Consider the following 9571-nt stretch of genomic DNA (forward strand, 5'->3'; position numbering starts at 1 on the left):
GCTTTTTTCACCTCCTCCGGGTGCCACCAATGAAGACAAATGACCAGCTCTGTGGCCATTACTTATCCACACTTTACACAGTCTCCATCCGCCGCCCACTGGCCGATCTTGCTGCCTCGCTCTGGCTCACTGTGAGCGTGTGTGAGTGTAGCACAAGCATTGAGTTTGTCGCCTAAGTCATTTGTTATTGCTCGATACCGATGGTGTTCAAGTGAGTAATTGGCGAGTTGATTTGTTGTGATTTGATTTGATTAGCATGTAGATCATTGTGATCAGCGTGGCCGAACAAATGGGATAAATTGCTTGCCAGCCGCAGGAGTAGCGGCAGTATCGAATTAAAGACACATGACTACAATCTTGCACTCCACGGCAGTTTGTCGCCATTAGCGTCGAGGTGAAATCTCAGTCAGGAGCCGACCACGTTGGCCGGCCGATCCAGCGATCGGGAGATCGGCTGGCGAATGAATCTGATTGCCTGTGACGGCATTAGAAATAGAAAATACAAACCAAGAGAGTTGCCGGCCAAAGGAACAAAAAGAAACGTCGGCCGAGGCATTTGTGTCATTTGTATGCAAGAGTAACAAGCCGAGACGATCGAATGCATTGAGTCCCAACAGATTAGCTGAACGCAGGCCGATGGACCGCCCCAGAGCCTGGACATCTGGAGATTCATGTGCACAATGAATGGACAGAGCGGCAATCGCATTCGCAAGCTAAGGCTGCAGCTGAAGTACCAGCCAACTGCCGATCAAATCGATGACGTGTATCGTGTACCTCTCCATCCTGAGACGGCACTGCAATCGATTTAATTACAACAAACGCGTCAGCAAATTGCCTGACGCGAACATTTGCACACTTTCAAAGCAAAGCCAACAGTTCAACCAGCTGAAGCCGATCGAAAAACAGGAAAAGTGGCTAAAGCTGAGATCTTCGACTTGAAAGTACCTGGTGCTCACTGCGAAGCTGAAACTTGCTTGCCTACTTTCAGGGGCTGAAAAAATTCCAAAGAACGTAAGACAATCACTATTTCAGTTGACCTTACATGAATACCCTACAAACTACGTGGTTTAACCCTAAGATGCTAGCCAACTTTAGAACGACCATGTCATCATGGTTACATTCAGCCACACAAACTAAACAACTTTGCAAAGCACCTAGTATAACAACAGAAAAATCATCAAAAATAAATGGAATCAAATAAAAATGGCCCGATCCTAAGGAATGGCCTAGACAGAGGTCCAAAAAGTAACCATCCCCAAGCTCGTGTACCTTGGAGCGCCATCGAGTTAACAGCAAGTGGCGGTGCATTTGGCTTTGATCTAAGGCTCAAATCTAGCTGCCCTCTCTTCTAGCCTCCGCCTCAGCCCCAACTCCTCCGGTATTGTTAGCTCTTGGTCGGAGTCACTGTGCGGCATTGTGCGACTGTGGCGACTGTGTGGCAGCAGTGCCTCCGGTCTTGGTCTCAGCCCGATTCTCGTTTGGCCATTAAATGCCACCGAAGTTCACTTGTGCTCCCCGATCGTGATTGCGACTGAGTGATATTGGATGTTTGACGTCGAGGATGCGAATGAGACGCAGACTGCAATTGCCATTTGTGCGGATCTGCGAGTGTGCATCTGTGAGCTCTACGCTGCGAGGTGTGAAAGGTGTTTAGTTGTTGACTAATTGTCGACTTTAAGTTGGGCATACCAAATCGATTCTATTCTGACAGCAGATTGTGATCGAAAAGTTTTTGCAATGATATCACTAATATTAATAAGAATATTTTATATGACCAACAATTTCCGATGGTGTTCAAAATTATATATTTCATATAAATCATATAGGGCTATGAGTTCGTTAATAAATATTTTAAGTTTTTCAGTTGAGTTTGCATAGTAAATTTGTAACTTTAATATTTATTTTCTTACAGATGATCAATACAAGGAGGTATAAAAACACTAATATGAAGCAATCGGATATTGAACCGTTTATATTGCCTACCTATGATTTTAAATTTATTAGGCTTGGAATATGTATGAAACTAATACCGATATTCTTGTTTACCGCTTCAGACCATTCAATGTTACATTTGCTAAGCATTAATTCACAGTTTTGAGTCGCAACTAAAACATGTTTGAACGAAATCACCCATATTTTCTTTTGGCATGCACAGCTGATGATCGGCCAGAAAATGTGCCCGGAAAATCTTAGATGAGGAAGAATGCCAAAGGCTGTTTAGCATGGGACGGAGTCTGGGCATGGAGTCACAGACGGAGTCTGTGAGCGTGCTGTCCCCGTGACACATTGCATATGCTGGGAGCGAGGCACCAGCTCCAGCTGAAGCTTCAGCTCTAGATGTAACCCCCGTCCAGAGCCACCCCGATGTCAGGTGAGTGAGAATTGTGTCACATAGTCAGGCGCTGACACTCCGCGACTGCAGTCGGAGTCGGAGCTACAGTCCGACTAGCGGTATATTTGCCTGTGCCAAAAGTTTTTCCTGGAAACCATAGCGGGGGGACAGCGTTTTCCTACGCCGCAGCTACCACTTCGGCTGAGCCGCTTCTTTCGACTCCACTCCACTCCATAAATCTCGCCACACAATGACAAAATATTTGCAAATCGCAAGGCGCGCTTCAGAGGAGCCGCCACTTGATACAAATCTATTTTCGTTCCCCGATTCTGTTCAGTTTCGGTCGGCATTATTATATTGTCTGCTCGCAACCGTGGTATCCTGACTGGCAAAAAAGCTGGTCGTTTTGGGGGAGGAATAATTAAATTTGATAGTAAGGAATAGAACATAATAAAGAATTGTTTTTAGCTCTAAATATTACCCAATATAGTTTTACAAAGCTGTCAGAAATATATACAATATATATATATAACGGAAACTTTAACAAATTGGTCTTTTAAAGAGTACAATGCTCAAGGTGTTTGATTCATTTCAAGTTTTTCTTGATTCATTCATAATTCTTTTCCGACATTAATATTCATATTTCAAAATAGGTGCACTCTTTTTACAAAGCTTAAAGACTTTATATCCTTGCATAAAATAATGCAGGACACATTAAAATAATTTTCAGTCGGTTCACAAAATACAGGTCATTCTTACTTTAAATCCTCACAGCTTTTTAATTTTAAAACGCAAGATTACTGAAAAAAAAACTGAAGTGAAATTAAAAATGTAAAAGTTTGAATTGCCATTCCCTTACCACTGTCCTAGGTGTCCCCATCTTAACCCTGTTCGGGAGCCTGGCCAGCCTGGGAGAGCATCTTCTGCAGGCTGTTTGCCTTCAACTTGTTATGCGGCCCAAACAATTGTCTATTCTTTTTCAAATGCAACTGCCGCCTGGTAGCAGCCACACGAAGCCACAAGGCTGGGACACAGACGACGACTTGGACATCGTCTCCCCTGGGGGCAGTCGGGGAGTCTCCGGCTGGGATCTGCTTTCTCGCGGCCTGGTGGGACCCCATCCGATCCTCTATCCGCGTCCACTTCTGAAGACCTGGATGCTTTATTTTTTGTGTTTGCTTCTCGCTGGGCGCGTTTAACATACAAATTGTTACACTTACAAGGTGAAATTTATCGTTGCCCACGGCGAGGCAGCTGAGCGCTCTTCTAGCGGCTCATCTGGGGGCATTATTCACGGCAGGATTGGAACTCCCTGCCGCTCTAAAGATCTTCCCCAATTGATGTTATTTTTTACTTTCAATTAATGTCTAGTAATTTATCCGCTTTGCTTACATTTGGCTGTCTTTTCCTACTACTCGGTGGAGTAGCTACTGTGACTTGTCAAGGAGTTTATGGTTCATTCCACCTACTCGGCAATAAATCATGCCTTAATTTATGTCGCCACTCAACAACGAAACCCTGACAACCGAATATGGCAGCACGGTGCCATATTTTCATAGCCAAGTTAACCGTATGAAGAAGGTTCGATGAAGATCGCCAAGCGAGCAGTTCACTTCCAAAGCGAATTGTACACTGTTCCAGTTCCTAAAGTTCAGTTTAAATGATCCAATGATCTTATAGATATTTTAATGAGTAATAACTTTTATTTAGTACATATGTATAATTGAGTATTTCTTTGTACCGAAATATTTGAATGATTAATTTTTCATAGATCAGTTTAAATTAACATGATAAAGGTAAAAGGTTGTGTTCTGAATATAAGTTTACTTTCTTAGAGGGTACTTAAGAAGGTCTAACACTCACATATAATAGCTATTTCATTCACTTAAGTCGGAAAACACTCAATATCTTAAAATTGATTTCACATTAACTAGGCCCTAAAATAACAAATAAATACGTTGGTGCATTTGGGCATGCGTTGGCACGTTTACAAATCTGCAACATTGCGTTTGCCACATGCATTTGTCAATGTCGCCGCTTTCAATGAGGACTCATCCGCCCCACAGGTTCCCTTCCCAACCACTTCCCCCTCCCCCCCATGCCACTGCGATATGTAACTAAAAACTTTCGCCTGCAATCCGCATGGGTCCATTTCCATTGTAACTACTCGTGGAGACGCTGCGGGCAACCCGTCATAGGTTGATACTCCGTTTCCTGTTGCATTCAGCTGCAAGCGTGACTTGGTTTTGACTTGGTTTTGGGTGCTGCAAGAAATATATATGAAAATACCTATAAGCTGCAGCAAATTTGCAGCGTTTTGTGGTTTAGTTCGCAGGTTCAGGGCAGCCAACAATAAATGGTTTCTAAGGCAGCCGTTTAAAGCCAAATGAGTTATGACTGTTGGCACTTTGGCTCGACACATTAGCACCACATATACGAGCAAGAAAACTTTGACAAATGACGTACAACCTGGCGGAAAATGGAGCCCTTTTTAAGGTGATCAGTAATCCGGTGGGAGGGTCAGTACACGATAGTAAAGAGTGATTGTGTTCAATTGTATTAAATAAATACATTCTTAGACTCACATGTTTAACATGTTAGGTATAACTTTAATCTTCAAAGAGACAACAAAATATTCTGTAATATTTATACCCGTTACTCGTAGAGTAAAAGGGTATACTAGATTCGTTGAAAAGTATGTAACAGGCAGAAGGAAGCGTTTCCGACCATATAGAGTATATATATTCTTGATCAGGATCAGTAGCCGAGTCGATCTGGCCATGTCCGTCTGTCCGTCTGTCCGTCCGTCTGACCGTCTGTCCGTCTGTCCGTCCGTCTGTCCGTCCGTATGAACGTCGAGATCTCAGGAACTACAAAAGCTAGAAAGTTGAAATGAAGCATACAGACTCCAGGGACATAGACGCAGCGCAAGTTTGTCGATGCATGTTGCCACGCCCACTCTAACGCCCACAAACCGCCCAAAACTGCCACGCCCACACTTTTGAAAAATGTTTTGATATTTTTTCATTTTTGTATTAGACTTGTAAATTTCTATCGATTTGCCAAAAAACTTTTTGTCACGCCCTCTCTAACGCCCACAAGCCGCCAAAAACTGTCAGTGTTGACTCTCCTTCGCAATTCCACTAGCTGAGTCACGGGTATCAGATAGTCGGGGAACTCGACTATAGCGTTCTCTCTTGTTTTATATTCCTATAAGGCCTTCTATCTTCAACATGAAATCTTCTTACCGTCCAGATACACTTTCGACTCGAGGCTTACTTGATTTTGATCGCCCAGCCACGCACTAAGTTTACCTCCACCTATTTGAGTTGACAAGTTGAGCTTACGGGTCCAGAGCTCCAGAGTTCGGAGCTCCGAAGATCTCCTGCAATTACACACATGTGCCTGGACACACGGGTATTTGTAATTGCATGTGCATTACGCACTTGTCGCTCTAAGCTGATCCAGCTTTGCCAAGCCTGATTGCCATCACTCCAGTCCAAGTTTCAGAACTCAAGAGGGGACCGGAGGGAGACGATCCGTAATTAAAATGAAATCAGCATACGGCTTAATTTCGGACTTGGATTTGGGCTCACACCGACTATATGGGGACCTGTGTGACTGCTTGTTGTTTGTCTAATGCGTAACATCGTTTGGATTCCCCACTTCACTGCTCCAAATCTGTCCGATCTCATAAATCCGTCTGGCATTTTGCATGCCACTCATCAAATGCTAACTCGGTGGAGATTAATTTCATTTTTTCGCTGTCTTCTTCATTCCTATTTTCAGCTTATCTCCACGCACTCCGTTAGCCCTATCTGGAAAATTAATGTATATATAGATAAATTACTTTAATTTTCATATGGATTAAAGCACACATACATACTTATGACCAACTTGTCGTAATTTTATTTTATTTTTTCAATATTATCAGTATATTACATTACTGCACCAAATCAGTTATGAAGAAGTAATTACCCAACGTTTTAAGATTGCGATTTTGCCAAACCTACATATTTTACTTAACTAAACATTTTCTTCTAAGTGGCTACTCTTGTTGGAGAACTTCAAAGCTGAAATAGACTTACATAAATCATACAATTTTATCTCGACTAACATCCCTAATCCCTAATGAGCTTCTCAGAAAAATCGTTATTTTCATGTTTGGCCAACGAATTCCTTTTGGAGCTGACAGTTTTTGTAATTGATAACACTAACGGGGGCTAAACGTGTCATAAAAACGTCGTAAACTGTTGTGCTGATCTAGATTGTCGAATACAGACATCACCTTGAGACACGAGAGCCAGAGTAATTTACCAAAAACAAAATGAACTTGTTGCCTCCATCCGGCGCTATATCTTCCCAGATCCCAGATACGAAGATGCCTCTTGGTGACTGCTCCTGGCTGATCTGATGCAGTAGCCAGTAGCCAGTAGCCATTGCTACTAGTAAGGCGATAACCAAAACTAAAAACGATGCCCCCAAGGCGCTGGCGGGTCTGGCTGAATCTATTTCAAAAGGCAGGCCGCACTTGGCCAGCGGAGGCGACCTGGGTATCATCGATCATCGATCATCTGGCGGCTCTGGCTAAAAATGGTTTCCAGCTGCGCAGGAAAACACCATCGCATGACCAAATCGCACTCGCGAACTCCTACTTTCTTCTGCTCGAGTTGTGATTGCGGGAATTGCTTCTTTTCAGGCATCGGACTTGGGGTATGTGCTCCTCGGCAGAGGATAGTGGTCAATGGCCAGTTTTTCTAGCTTCCTCCAGCAGCAGCTGCCTGTCTTGCTTTGGCACATTTATTATTATTATTATTAAATAGCAAGTTTGTCGTAGGCAATTTTTGTTATTTATGAGCTGAAGCTATGCCTTTTGGGTGTTTCGAGAATTTGGGCATGACACACACACTTCCATGCTGTAATGGCCCCTGGCGATTGCACTTAAACAATGAATCTGTCCCATAAAGCTTGGATAAAACTATTTACAAATCAAAAATCGGATATGTAACTTCATTAAATTGTTATATTATAATGATATTCCCCAATTTTTGAGGACTTCAAACTATTGAAAGTTAAGGAAAGCTCATTAGCATCCAAACAAAAATGTAATGTCATGAGAATATTGAAAGTTTTGTATAAAACAAAAAAAAGAACAATATCAATAAATGTTTTTGATAATTTCCTATTGCCTCACTGGATTTTAAATTTGGATAAAAATACTCTCCAAGTTTCCCAACAACGGGTACCAAATAATATTGATTAGCTCATTGGATCTTAATTTTGATAAAAAATACTGCCCCAATTATATTCTCTTAACAAGCACTACCCAATTATATTGATCATATCTATCGCACCAATACAGCAATATTCATACGTATATGTGTACCAACTATATTAAATGCCTGAATGTGGAGCCCATCCATACAGCCAATGCCAATTAATGACCAAATTAGTGAGGCACTCATAGACAAACACTTGGCCTATTATGGCACGGGATTTTCTACTAATTTGGTTTGAATTGTGATTTATTTCTACAGACTGTCTTTGATTTCTTTGTTAGTGCCCGTCCAAACTGGACTCGAACACGTCGAAGATGCGAAGATGCTTTAGGCTGGGGGAAAGTCGGTGGGAGAACAAAGTGAAATGCATACTCCGCTTATAAGTAGGCAATCAAATCGACGCTGAAACTTCAAAGTGCCAAGGCCTTTCATTTTGAGTCCATCTCGAGCCAAAGGACTCCAAAACGAGCTATCAACCTCAAGGCGCATCTGTGGCACGTAGTAAAAGCCGACTGTCCATAAAAAGGTTTCAACTATTGCTGTGAAATATGATGCGCAGTCCTCAAATACTAATTAGCTCTACCATGCGTCCCCCCGGCGAATCAAACCTGAATTCCCTGGCGCAGATGCCTTCCTCCATCTTTGTTACAGTTAAAAAAATACCTCTTCCAACCTATTTCCATTGGTGTGTCTAACAAATTGTGAAAACAAATTACTGTCATAACTGTCGGCATTACAAACTAACAACAATCAATACATCAATCACTGCCCCTTGTCAACTCAAACAAAACTCAGGAACAGCCACAACATTAATGAGTTATGACAGTTTCCAGAGCTACAAAAAGTGAAATATATATTGATGAAATCTTCTTTTTCTTCCTCCATGTTCCTTGCAAATATAAGATACTGTCTATGTCTAACAGCAATGCGAAAATGACAAAAACCCAGGAATTTAATAATATGAAAGCACAGGGAGCCATTTCTCCCAGCCCGGTAAAATAAATACGGAAAAAGTATACAACTAAATGATTTCAAAAATCCAAGTTGAATTTCGCCATAAATTGACTCGCGGACTGCCACTAATCAAAACATAAAATATTCCGAAATAGCCACAGATGCACTGTATAAACTCTAAGGTAAACGCATAAACATACAAAAAAATGGGTCTGTCATAGTCGACGACTGTATGATCTATTATATATGTATTATCATGTATATTATTAGGGGTAGTATATTTATTAGAATGAGCTAATGAGCTGTTAACCTCTAAAGTACCTTTGAAATGGTGTAGCCCTAAAATAAAGTTCAAGGAATCAGGTCAATTTTATAGTTTACTATAAAAATAATATTATCAATCTTATTTTAATATTTATTATTTAAAAACTTATTCTCTAAGAACATTGTATCAAAATATCTTTGAAAAAGTAATACCCATGAGCTTTTATTTGTCCTAAATTGGTAAAAGTGCATTGACTATAAAGGCTAATTAAGCCTAATTATTGTAAACCAACAACTTTATTTCTTATGTATTCCGTCAATTACCTGGTCAACCTATATAGTCACATGCCCTTTCGACACATTTAAGTTTTTATAGGGCGACAAAGTAACATTGGGTGACGGTCAATAACGGTGCCGCTCTGAGATCATCCAAGATATTCGGTTGGCAGGGAGCGAGGTAAAGGGGAAACCAGGGTACCTAGACTGGCGAGGAGCCTGGCAATCAATAACTTAAATTACAAAGTAATTGCACAGGCATTCACAGCACGCTGAAGCAGCTTCGCTGCGCTTTCAGTCCGCCACCAGCATCAATAGCAGTTGGATCGCAAAGAGTCAGGAGGAGGCAACCCAGCCTCATCAGTATCAGATGCAGCATCGACATCGGAATCGGCATCAGACTGGGACTCAGACTCAGATTGAGCATCATCCGCAGCACCTGAGGTTCTCGGTACGCCGCTGGCTG

The 9571-nt window shown here is 41.7% G+C and overlaps 1 long non-coding RNA gene across 2 annotated transcripts; it reads right to left on the minus strand.

Moving 5' to 3' along the window:
- Positions 1-2991: 2991 nt before the first annotated feature.
- On the minus strand, positions 2992-4030 carry LOC122617847. Of its 2 annotated transcripts, none has more exons than XR_006325977.1 (3): positions 3553-4030; positions 3192-3485; positions 2992-3132 (listed from the first exon to the last, which is right to left on the minus strand). It is a non-coding gene; the product is annotated as an uncharacterized LOC122617847 (long non-coding RNA). The 2 variants fall into 2 exon arrangements; XR_006325978.1 differs by having other exon boundaries at positions 3192-3477; positions 3553-3641.
- Positions 4031-9571: the final 5541 nt, after the last annotated feature.

The sequence above is a fragment of the Drosophila teissieri genome, chromosome 3L (assembly GCF_016746235.2).
Source record: "Drosophila teissieri strain GT53w chromosome 3L, Prin_Dtei_1.1, whole genome shotgun sequence".
Classification (NCBI taxonomy): Eukaryota; Metazoa; Arthropoda; class Insecta; order Diptera; family Drosophilidae; genus Drosophila; species Drosophila teissieri.